At 39.4% G+C, this 8,716-nt stretch overlaps 1 protein-coding gene across 3 annotated transcripts in view; it reads left to right on the top strand.

Annotated features, from left to right (window-relative positions):
* The first annotated feature begins 252 nt into the window (after positions 1 to 252).
* Positions 253 to 8,716, top strand: part of MYPN (myopalladin) — a 389,049-nt gene continuing 380,585 nt past the window's right edge. The window contains exon 1 of one of the 3 annotated variants that reach the window (XM_029609689.1): positions 253 to 474. The gene's annotated coding sequence lies outside the window, so the exon portion shown is untranslated. The remainder of the gene's footprint in view (positions 475 to 8,716) is intronic. The other 2 variants (XM_029609690.1, XM_029609692.1) reach the window with 2 other exon arrangements.

Genomic DNA, 8,716 nt, shown 5'->3' with positions numbered 1-8,716 from the left:
ATAAGGCACAAGATGAAAGGAGCACAAAGATTTGACAGCAGACCCAAGACTGACCACAGCCATTGCCTGCATTCTCGGTGCAATGCCGTTCCGGTCAAACACTTGTTCCCTGCAGGAGTTAAAATGAGACAGTCAACTGGTAAGTCTCCATTGTAACATAAGTTATAAATAGACAGCTGGCCTTTTTCTCCATTCAGCCATGTTTTGTTTGAAGCTGAGGCTCAGCAGAAGCACAATTAGTCTCTTCTCAAAAAATAGCCCTACATGCTGCTGATTCTGGCATGACAAGATGTCTTTCCACTGAGGGAGTGATGAAGCTGGCTAAAATTAGCGCGCTTACCAGTTTGTAAAGAGCAAAAAGACAGCCTTGCCTCTACTTCCTGAACTGAGGAGGGCACAGACCCAGTACTCAGTGATTCGGTCAGGAAGGGGAGAAGGTGCCTAGCTGCCCAAAGAGGATCCCCTCACTGCATGGTAAGTAATATGCGTTCAGAATGTTCTAGTTACTCCACAGTTTAAACTGGACTTTGATTTGTTAAAAAGGTTTTCTTTTTGTCTGAAATTGAAACTGCTGTTGTTTGAAGTGAATTTGATTTCCTTGCAGTTTTTCAACTAATCTTCATTCGTGGCCTTGTTAAACTGCATATGTTCTCTGTAGCTGGGTCACATGAAACAGGATTGTTTGCCTACTCATTTACAAAGCGTGCAGCACTCAGTGGCGTTACTAATTTCTTATACGGTAAAATTCTCTCTGAATTCTTAGTAATAGCTACAAAGGGGATATCATTTAAAACCTGAATTATCTACACTTTTTTTTTCTTTTAGTCTATCTTGTATTTCTACAGTGCCAGTTTCTTGAGATGAATGTGTGGCACATTGTTATATTAGGTATAGACCTAGAAGGATGAACATGAGAGACCTGTTTTGATCAATTTCTCCTTTCCCTGTTTTTAGGGAATACTGTAAGGACACCTCAGGGTTAAGAAGTTAAGACAACTGCAGTTACCCTGTTAGTCATCTTCACTAGCATTAGGAAGAGTCCTAAAAACAAACAAATAAGTGGTATGGTGCTGTCAGTGTTATAACGTTTCATTTTCTTTAGTTGCACTGCTTTTGGCAGTGTCGCTGATGATAAATACCTAGCATACTTTGGAAAGAAGAGATCACCTGAGTAAAGTATTTGAAAGTAATGACGATGCAAATTAATTCATCTCTCTCACATCGGGCGTAATGTCTCCAGGTTTAAAAATGTCATTACATGATACCATGAGAGGGGTTTCAAGGGAAATGCTACAATGTAATGTCCATATGATGCCCTTCTGCCATACCTGCCTCTTCTCTCTAAAACTAGGAGCGAGTCCATAGTAATCACTGAGCTACCCAGAGACTTGGTGGTTTCCCAAAATCTTACCTTTATGGCCCTCCAATCATTACAGCAATGCTGCAGTTACTTTTCAAAGTTAGATTAGCTGGCCACTATGCAAATAACATTTGTTTGTGAGTATATGAGTCAGCGCTTGTTATACTCCCCTTCAGGAGACAAGAGATTACAGTTAAAAGACAGAAGATGTGTCAATAGGAAGTTTCAGTTTGACCCAGTACTACAACTCCAGCTCTTTCTAGTCCTCAAAGTCTTGGGTCTAGTCCTGTCTGGAACACATTGCATTATAATACATTAGATCTGGTGTCTGCCAGAGGTTGACAGGTGCAGTACCACACCGTATAATAGACTTGATAAAGTTCTAAGGAATGTATCTTTTGCCACCTTCAATGCCCTTTGTTTATTGATACATACAGAATTGACTGACAGTATAGTTGATTTCTATGGCTTGCTTTCTTCACCTTACTTTAACTTTGACATGCTATTATATTTGATTTGTCATGCTAAATTAAAAGTTTACATTAGCTTCCTAAGGATTATACTTTGACAACTTATTTTATAAATGCCATGCTTTCAAAGTGACCATGGTCAATGAGTCTGTGGGAAAAGTCAGATTCTCCAAGACCCAAATTTCTCCTCTTTTTAAATTGCTTATTGTTTACACTGGTTTTATGGAGTCAAATATGTTTTCCTCAGGGCACAAATATCCAAGCATAATATTATGACTAGAAATGGATTGATCTATAATAATAAGAGACCACTTGAACAAAACTAAAAGGAACTATTGAAAGAGTTAAACATCTATAGGAAGCAGGGGTGTAAGAGACTCTTTGTCCCTCACTAACTAAATTGCCCTAGTTTAAGCCCTAGGCTAGGATTAGGTAGAAAATGGTACTTTGCTAACCATTCCTTAGGTGCATCTCCAGAAAGGCTTGTCTGAATTGGTCAGTTAGCTCCTAAAAAGCAGTGTGACATTTTTGTTAGATTGTTAGAGAAGCAAAAAGTGTTGCAGTGGTCCCTGATTAGGCCCCAAAGCCTGATCCAGGGAAAGAGACTTATCCCTGGCTAGTATCCCCCAGTTCTGGAAGGGAGGGTTCTGTGAAAGTGGAAGAGAAGGATTTCTTGAACGTTTGTTTTTTTTTTTTTTTAGAAGATTTTTCTTTTTGGTTCTTGAACCTGCCCAGGAGGATTTTCTTCCCTGCCCTTGGAAGTTATTGATAAGGTGCTGCAGTTCCTTTCATCCAGCTAAGGAAGGACTGTAATGACCTGAGAAGAAGAGAGAAGCAGTTTGGAGCTTTGAGAAGTTTTGTACCTATTTTGTCTTGGGAAGAATCTTTTTGGACATTAGCCTCTGCCCACTAAGAGGGAGAAGAAACTTTGGATATTTGGACATTGTTTGGGACTTCTCACATGAGAAGTCCAATGCTAACTTCCGAGAAAGAATAGAAGATCCCAGTCCCCACTAGGAGCCCACATTCCACCACTAAAGGGTGTTAGGTTGTTGCCTAAGGGACACTAATTCAGCTGATAGAACTGAAAAGAGACACTTTTGGACTTTTTACTTTTTGTGAGAAGATCAACTGGAGAATTTTTGTTGCTAATTGGACTTGAAGTATTTTTGGTTGCAGTACATTTATTTTGGAACACCCCAACACAATGTCCAGCATCTTCTTTAAATATACCAGGTTCCCTAAAGCAAGGAGATCCCAAATATTGGGATCTCCTTGCTTTAGGGAACCTGGGAGAGAGAAACAGCAGAAAGATTGAGAGACTGTGTGTTGGTCCCCCACCCTCGTGAGCTTAGGGCCCAGAGGTTGAATCCTCTCTGCTAGAATGAACTCCAGCACCCTGGGGCAAGTGGACCATGTTGTGAGAAAAGAAAAAGTTGGGCTAAAGTGGCCTCAGAGACAAATATGTGCCCATGCATTCCAGGAGGTCCTCAATGAAGGGGTTACATGGAGATTACTTAAAAATATCATTTTAGAAGCCCAGATAAAAAGTATTTCACAAGTTAAAAAAGTTGAAAGAACAACAACCAACCATGCTGGGTAAATGGTGCTATCAAAAAGGCTATTATAGCCATAAAGGTATCTTTTTAAAAAAGAAAAGTAGGTTCTAATAAGGAAAATAATGAAGAGTGCAAGCAGTAGTAAATTAGATGAAAAACATTAAAAGGCCAAGGCAGAATTTGAGATGAAACTTGCCAAACAGGCAAAAACTAATAATAAAATCATTTTCAAGTATATAAAAAAGAAGCCTGAAAGGGAATCAGTTGAACCATAGGATGACCAAAGCTAAAAGGGATACTTTGGGAGGGTAAGGCCATAGAAAAAAACCAAGATAAATTCTTTGCTTCAAACTTTACTGTAGAGAATGTTAGGGAGATGCCCCCATGGAATTATTCTTTATAGGTGACTTTTTAAAGGAACTGAAATAAATTAATGTGAATCTGGAAGAGGGAACTAGATTGAATTTACAAACTAAGTAGTAGCAAATCACCAAGATCTGATGGTCTTCACCTGAGAAATCTGAAAACTTGCTCTCTGCACTAGTTAAAATATAATGAAGATAAATATTGAAGTCTAAATAATCCTTAGATATGCAGAGTATCACTATGCCAAAGTTGAAGAATTAATTGCATTTGGTAGAAAATATATATGACTCATGACCCTTTTTTCTGTTTTTTTTGCTGTATAACTAAATGTAATTTTAATTAGGACCTAGGTCATGCTGATCTGTTAAACTGATCATGTTCTAAGACATGTATTGCTGACTTATGCTGACTCTGTATTCTAGAACTAACAGTATATCTCTTTGCGCTATATACTAACTTCAGGAACATCCACTGAGATTTTGTTTAAAGTGTGATCTTCCCCATGTAATATATTACATTGCGTAAAATAAAAGTAGTAACATTGTACTCCACAAGAGTAGTCAATGTAGTGCCAATTTTAAAAAAGGATGCTAGGGTGATCAGAAAATTATAGACCAATGAGTCTCACATTAGTGATGGCTAAAATGATGGAAGCTATTGTTGAGAAGAAAATTATTGGCTTAATGGGAAAGAGGCAGCATGGGTTTCACAAAGGAACTTCATGCCTTACTAATCTAGCAGAATTCTTTAAAGGTATAAATAAGATTGTGGATAAAGGTAAGCTAGTTGATATAATGTGTCTGCATTTCAGAAGGCATTTTATAAAGTCCCTCATGAAATACTCTCAAGAAAATTAAAAAATGATAGAATAGCAGGAATGTACTATTTTGGACCTGGATTCATCATTTTGCTATAAATATAACAGGAATAGCACCCGTGATAATAAAAAAAAAAAAAAAAAAAAAAAAGGTGTTTAGGATAATTTTCCTGTGTTATTTTCACATCGCAAGCTGAGAAGTCCATCGGATAGGCCTTTATTGCAATTGGCATTTTGGGCTGAGAGAGAGCACGCCTCTGTAATTGGGTTTTGGGGGGCAGTTTTACATGCACAGTCATACATACGAACAGCACAGTTACCATCAGTGAAGATTTAATGTGATTTGGATTGATGAAAGGTGAAAGAAGAGTAGATTTGTACCATGTTCTCTAAGTAGCTTGATTGCAGCTAGGTAGAGAGAACATGGTACAAATCTACTCTTCTTTTATCTTTCACCACTCAAAATAACAAATCTTCACTGATGGTAACTGTGCTGCTAGTATGTATGACTTCATGTAAAACTGCCCCCCAAAACCCATATCACCCCACAGATCTCACCCTGAGTTCATAATGCCCCCTCTACAGTGGTATGGTTAACTTTTTTGTGAGCCTCCACAGAGGCTCTCTCTCTCTCCCCCTCCTGATTCGGCATTTACGATAAATACCATTTCGGACAGTAATGCACAGCTAACACAGGCACAATGTACAGGAAAAAGGTGTAGTTGTTTCTGGCATTAAAACCTGCATTGCTGTGCATTACTCTTTCGCATGTCACATTAACTGACCCTCGTTTCCATTTACTCCACCCAAACTCCTCCCACTTGAATAAAAATTTAAAATTTGCATACACATTTTGCGATGTGGTATTTAGTACATGTATTACGGCTTTATCGCGCTTGTTAGGGCCTTAATGCGCGCAATAATGCCCTAACACAATTTGGTAAATGACCCTCTTGGATTGGTAACTTATAAAGGCTAGAAGTGGAGGAGTAGCCTAGTGGTTAGAGCAGAGTGCTATGAATCAGGAAAATCAGCGTTCACATCCTCCTATCGCTTCCTGTGACCTTGTGTAAGTCACTACCCTTCATTGCCACAGGTGTAAACTTAGGCATACAGCCACCAAGCTGCAATTTTTTTCACAGAGAAGCATCACTGCTATATTGGAGCCCCTTCCCCCAAAAAAGGGAAGGGGCTCCAATATAGCATTCTTTTGCCTCATGGTCAAACACTGCTGGTTAAAAGAATGCGGCTAGTGGCTCTTTAACGCGCTATTGGCCCTAACCTCAAGGGACAGCTATTGCCTTAAAGAGCCACTGCCAAAACAAAAATATTGCCACAGGAAAATGGGGAAGTTGAGCCAGAGGTCAGTGCTGACCCCCAGCTCAACCTGAAATCACCAGTTGAGGAGGCCCCCACACCCCAGAAGGTTAAAAAAAACTAATAAATGCCAAATGCAGCAATAGCACCCCCTACCCCTACCCCTGTGATCAATAACTTGAATCCCCTTCCCATGAAATTATACGCAAATTCCCCTCTCCCACCCCCCACTCCAAGCGCACCCTAAATAGTTGAGGATATAGTACCCACTCTTCCCCCCAGCCCCCAAAGGTGTATGGAAACTCATTGGTGTTGTGTTCCCCCAAACCCCCACCCCCTGCACACTCAATAACCCTCGTCCTTCCCCGCACTGCCCCTGAACCTTAATAACTGGTCATCCCTTGAAGGGGCCCAGAGTGACCTCCAGCCCCAGGCCCAGCAGCACCATTTTTCAAAATGGTACCCTGATCTGACCTTGCCCCAGTCATGTAAGGTGGCCCTGGATTGAGCTGGGGGTCAGCCCAGACCCCCACTCAACCTTTTCTTCAGCAGCAGTACTTTTTTTTTTTTTTTAAGATTCTAGCCACTTTAAATGTGACGCTGGAACCTCTGTACCCGGAAAAGGGGCCCGGGGCTCCCACATCACATTTACAGCTTTTAAAAAAGGTATTGTTGTTTTGTCATGGTTGACCACTTTCTTGGTCGGCCGTGATAAAATATTTGCATCAGATTGCCTATTAATGGCCTTCTTTGTATGCAAAGAAGGTTGTTGTAATAGGGAAGGGTACCAGGGCTGGGCCATGCAAATTATCATGCATATCCCTCAATATCACCGGGATAGTGCTCTATTGCATGTTAGACCACTAACACAGCTTGATGCATCACCTATTTAGATTGTAAGCGCTCTGGGGATAGGGAAATAACTACTTCCTAGAGGAGAAGTCCATAAACTGCTATTAATCAAGTATTTTTCAGTCAACGTACATTTAAGCTGTGGAGTTTGCTGCAGGAGGATGTGGTCAAGGGTAGTATAATAGCTGGGTTTGTAAATGTTTTGAAGAAATTCCTGCAGGACAAGTTGATTAGCAATTATTAGGCAATCTTTGGGTTTGGCACTTCTTCTGGCAGTAATTAACACAGTATGGATCTCTCCATTTAAATCTACTGAGTACTTTAAAGTGACTCAGATTAGCCACTGTCAGAAACAGAATGCTGAGCTAATGGACCAATGGTTTTATCTAGCATGGCACTTAAGTTCTTATAATCATGGATACTGAGAACTGCAATCCAGAAGTGGATGGCGCAATCCAGGTACTTCAGGTCATAATCTATTTCTTTTTGGGTTTAACATCCTTGATTAATAGTTTTTAATGCTAAAACTCAATGCAGGTAAAAATGCTAAGTCCCCAGTTCAATAGCAATACATGTACAATGAGATAAAACTTGTAAATTGTACTCAGAATAATTAAACAGCTGTGATTTCAGTGTTGACTTAGTTGGTAGTAGCAATGTGGATGATTTCTAGCATTTTAAAATATTTTTATAACTTGTTATATATTACAAATGTTTTGAGTCTTTGAAACTATGGTCTTTATATATATTGATCCTGTCACAAACGACTCTGGGTTTGTAAAGAAATCATGAAGTACTAGTTACTGTATTATATGGGTGATTGAAAATGTACTTGCATTAATGGTTAGGATGAGTAATTTAGTAGTCGTAACCTTTGAAACAGTATTTAATGCATTATGGTAAATGGAAGAAGTGAGGCCCATAATGCCATTTATGGCAGTGTTTGTGGGTTTCTGCATGTTTTAAATGAACTTGAAATTGAGGAAGGGTTGCTGTTAGCCTCTTGTTAGATCAACCTCTCCTGGAAAAAAGTCCTAGCTTTAACCCATCGCATACATGCACTTGTAGTTCAATTTCCCTATTAATTTCTTTAAGAAAAGCAGGCCTATACATACAGATATTCAGTGGGGTAGATCCAGGAATGGAACAGCCTGTTCTGAAAAATGGAGCAAATTGGTAATCCTAAACTGAGGTTATAGTGTTTGAATTGATATATAGGGATTACAATCTTTTGTACTAGTTGTGGGGTGTATACCTATCTTTTTAGGATACATGACTTTACTGTGTTGTTCCTTGAACATCAAATTTGGTTGTGGGAACATACTTTATTCCTCGATCCCTGAACTCAGTTGGTTTTCAAGTATTATATCTGTCATGGAGCAAATAGCACCCATTCAGTGAGTACTAAACATCTCAGCTTTGTCCAGAGTTTGCTGTGATACAGTTGCACATTAACCACACGTCCAAAACAGCTATTATTGAAATCCCTGCAAATGCAAGCTCTACCACTACATAATTTCCTATTGCTCAATCAAGAAATAATAAATTTTAAAGCAAGTTGTTAATAAAGGCCACTGAAATACAATCATCTATAACTGCATTACTTGCAAGCTTCGAGAGAGAGAGAGAGACTCTTTATAAAGCCTTCATAGTAGTCAACTACCGTATTTATATCACTATAGGAGGGCCAGCTAATAACTTGAGGTGAGGGTTTGGTGATGGTTTGGGGGCCAGTTTGACATGTTGAATGAGACGTATGAACAGCACAGTACACTTCGATGAAGATTTGACGTCATTTGGAGTGAGGAAAGTCTCACAAAGATGAGATTTCTACAATGTTCTCTCACCCTAGCTTGATATCATTGTAGAAAGCTCATCTTTGAGAGATTTTCTTCACTCCAAACGACATCAGATCTTCACCGAGGTGTATTGTGCTGTTCGTACATCTCACTCTGCATGTCAAACTGGCCCCAAA

The sequence above is a fragment of the Rhinatrema bivittatum genome, chromosome 7, assembly GCF_901001135.1.
Source record: "Rhinatrema bivittatum chromosome 7, aRhiBiv1.1, whole genome shotgun sequence".
Taxonomy (NCBI): domain Eukaryota; kingdom Metazoa; phylum Chordata; class Amphibia; order Gymnophiona; family Rhinatrematidae; genus Rhinatrema; species Rhinatrema bivittatum.
The sequence above is the reverse complement of the archived record's forward strand: the minus strand, read 5'-3'. Positions and strand labels throughout refer to the sequence as shown.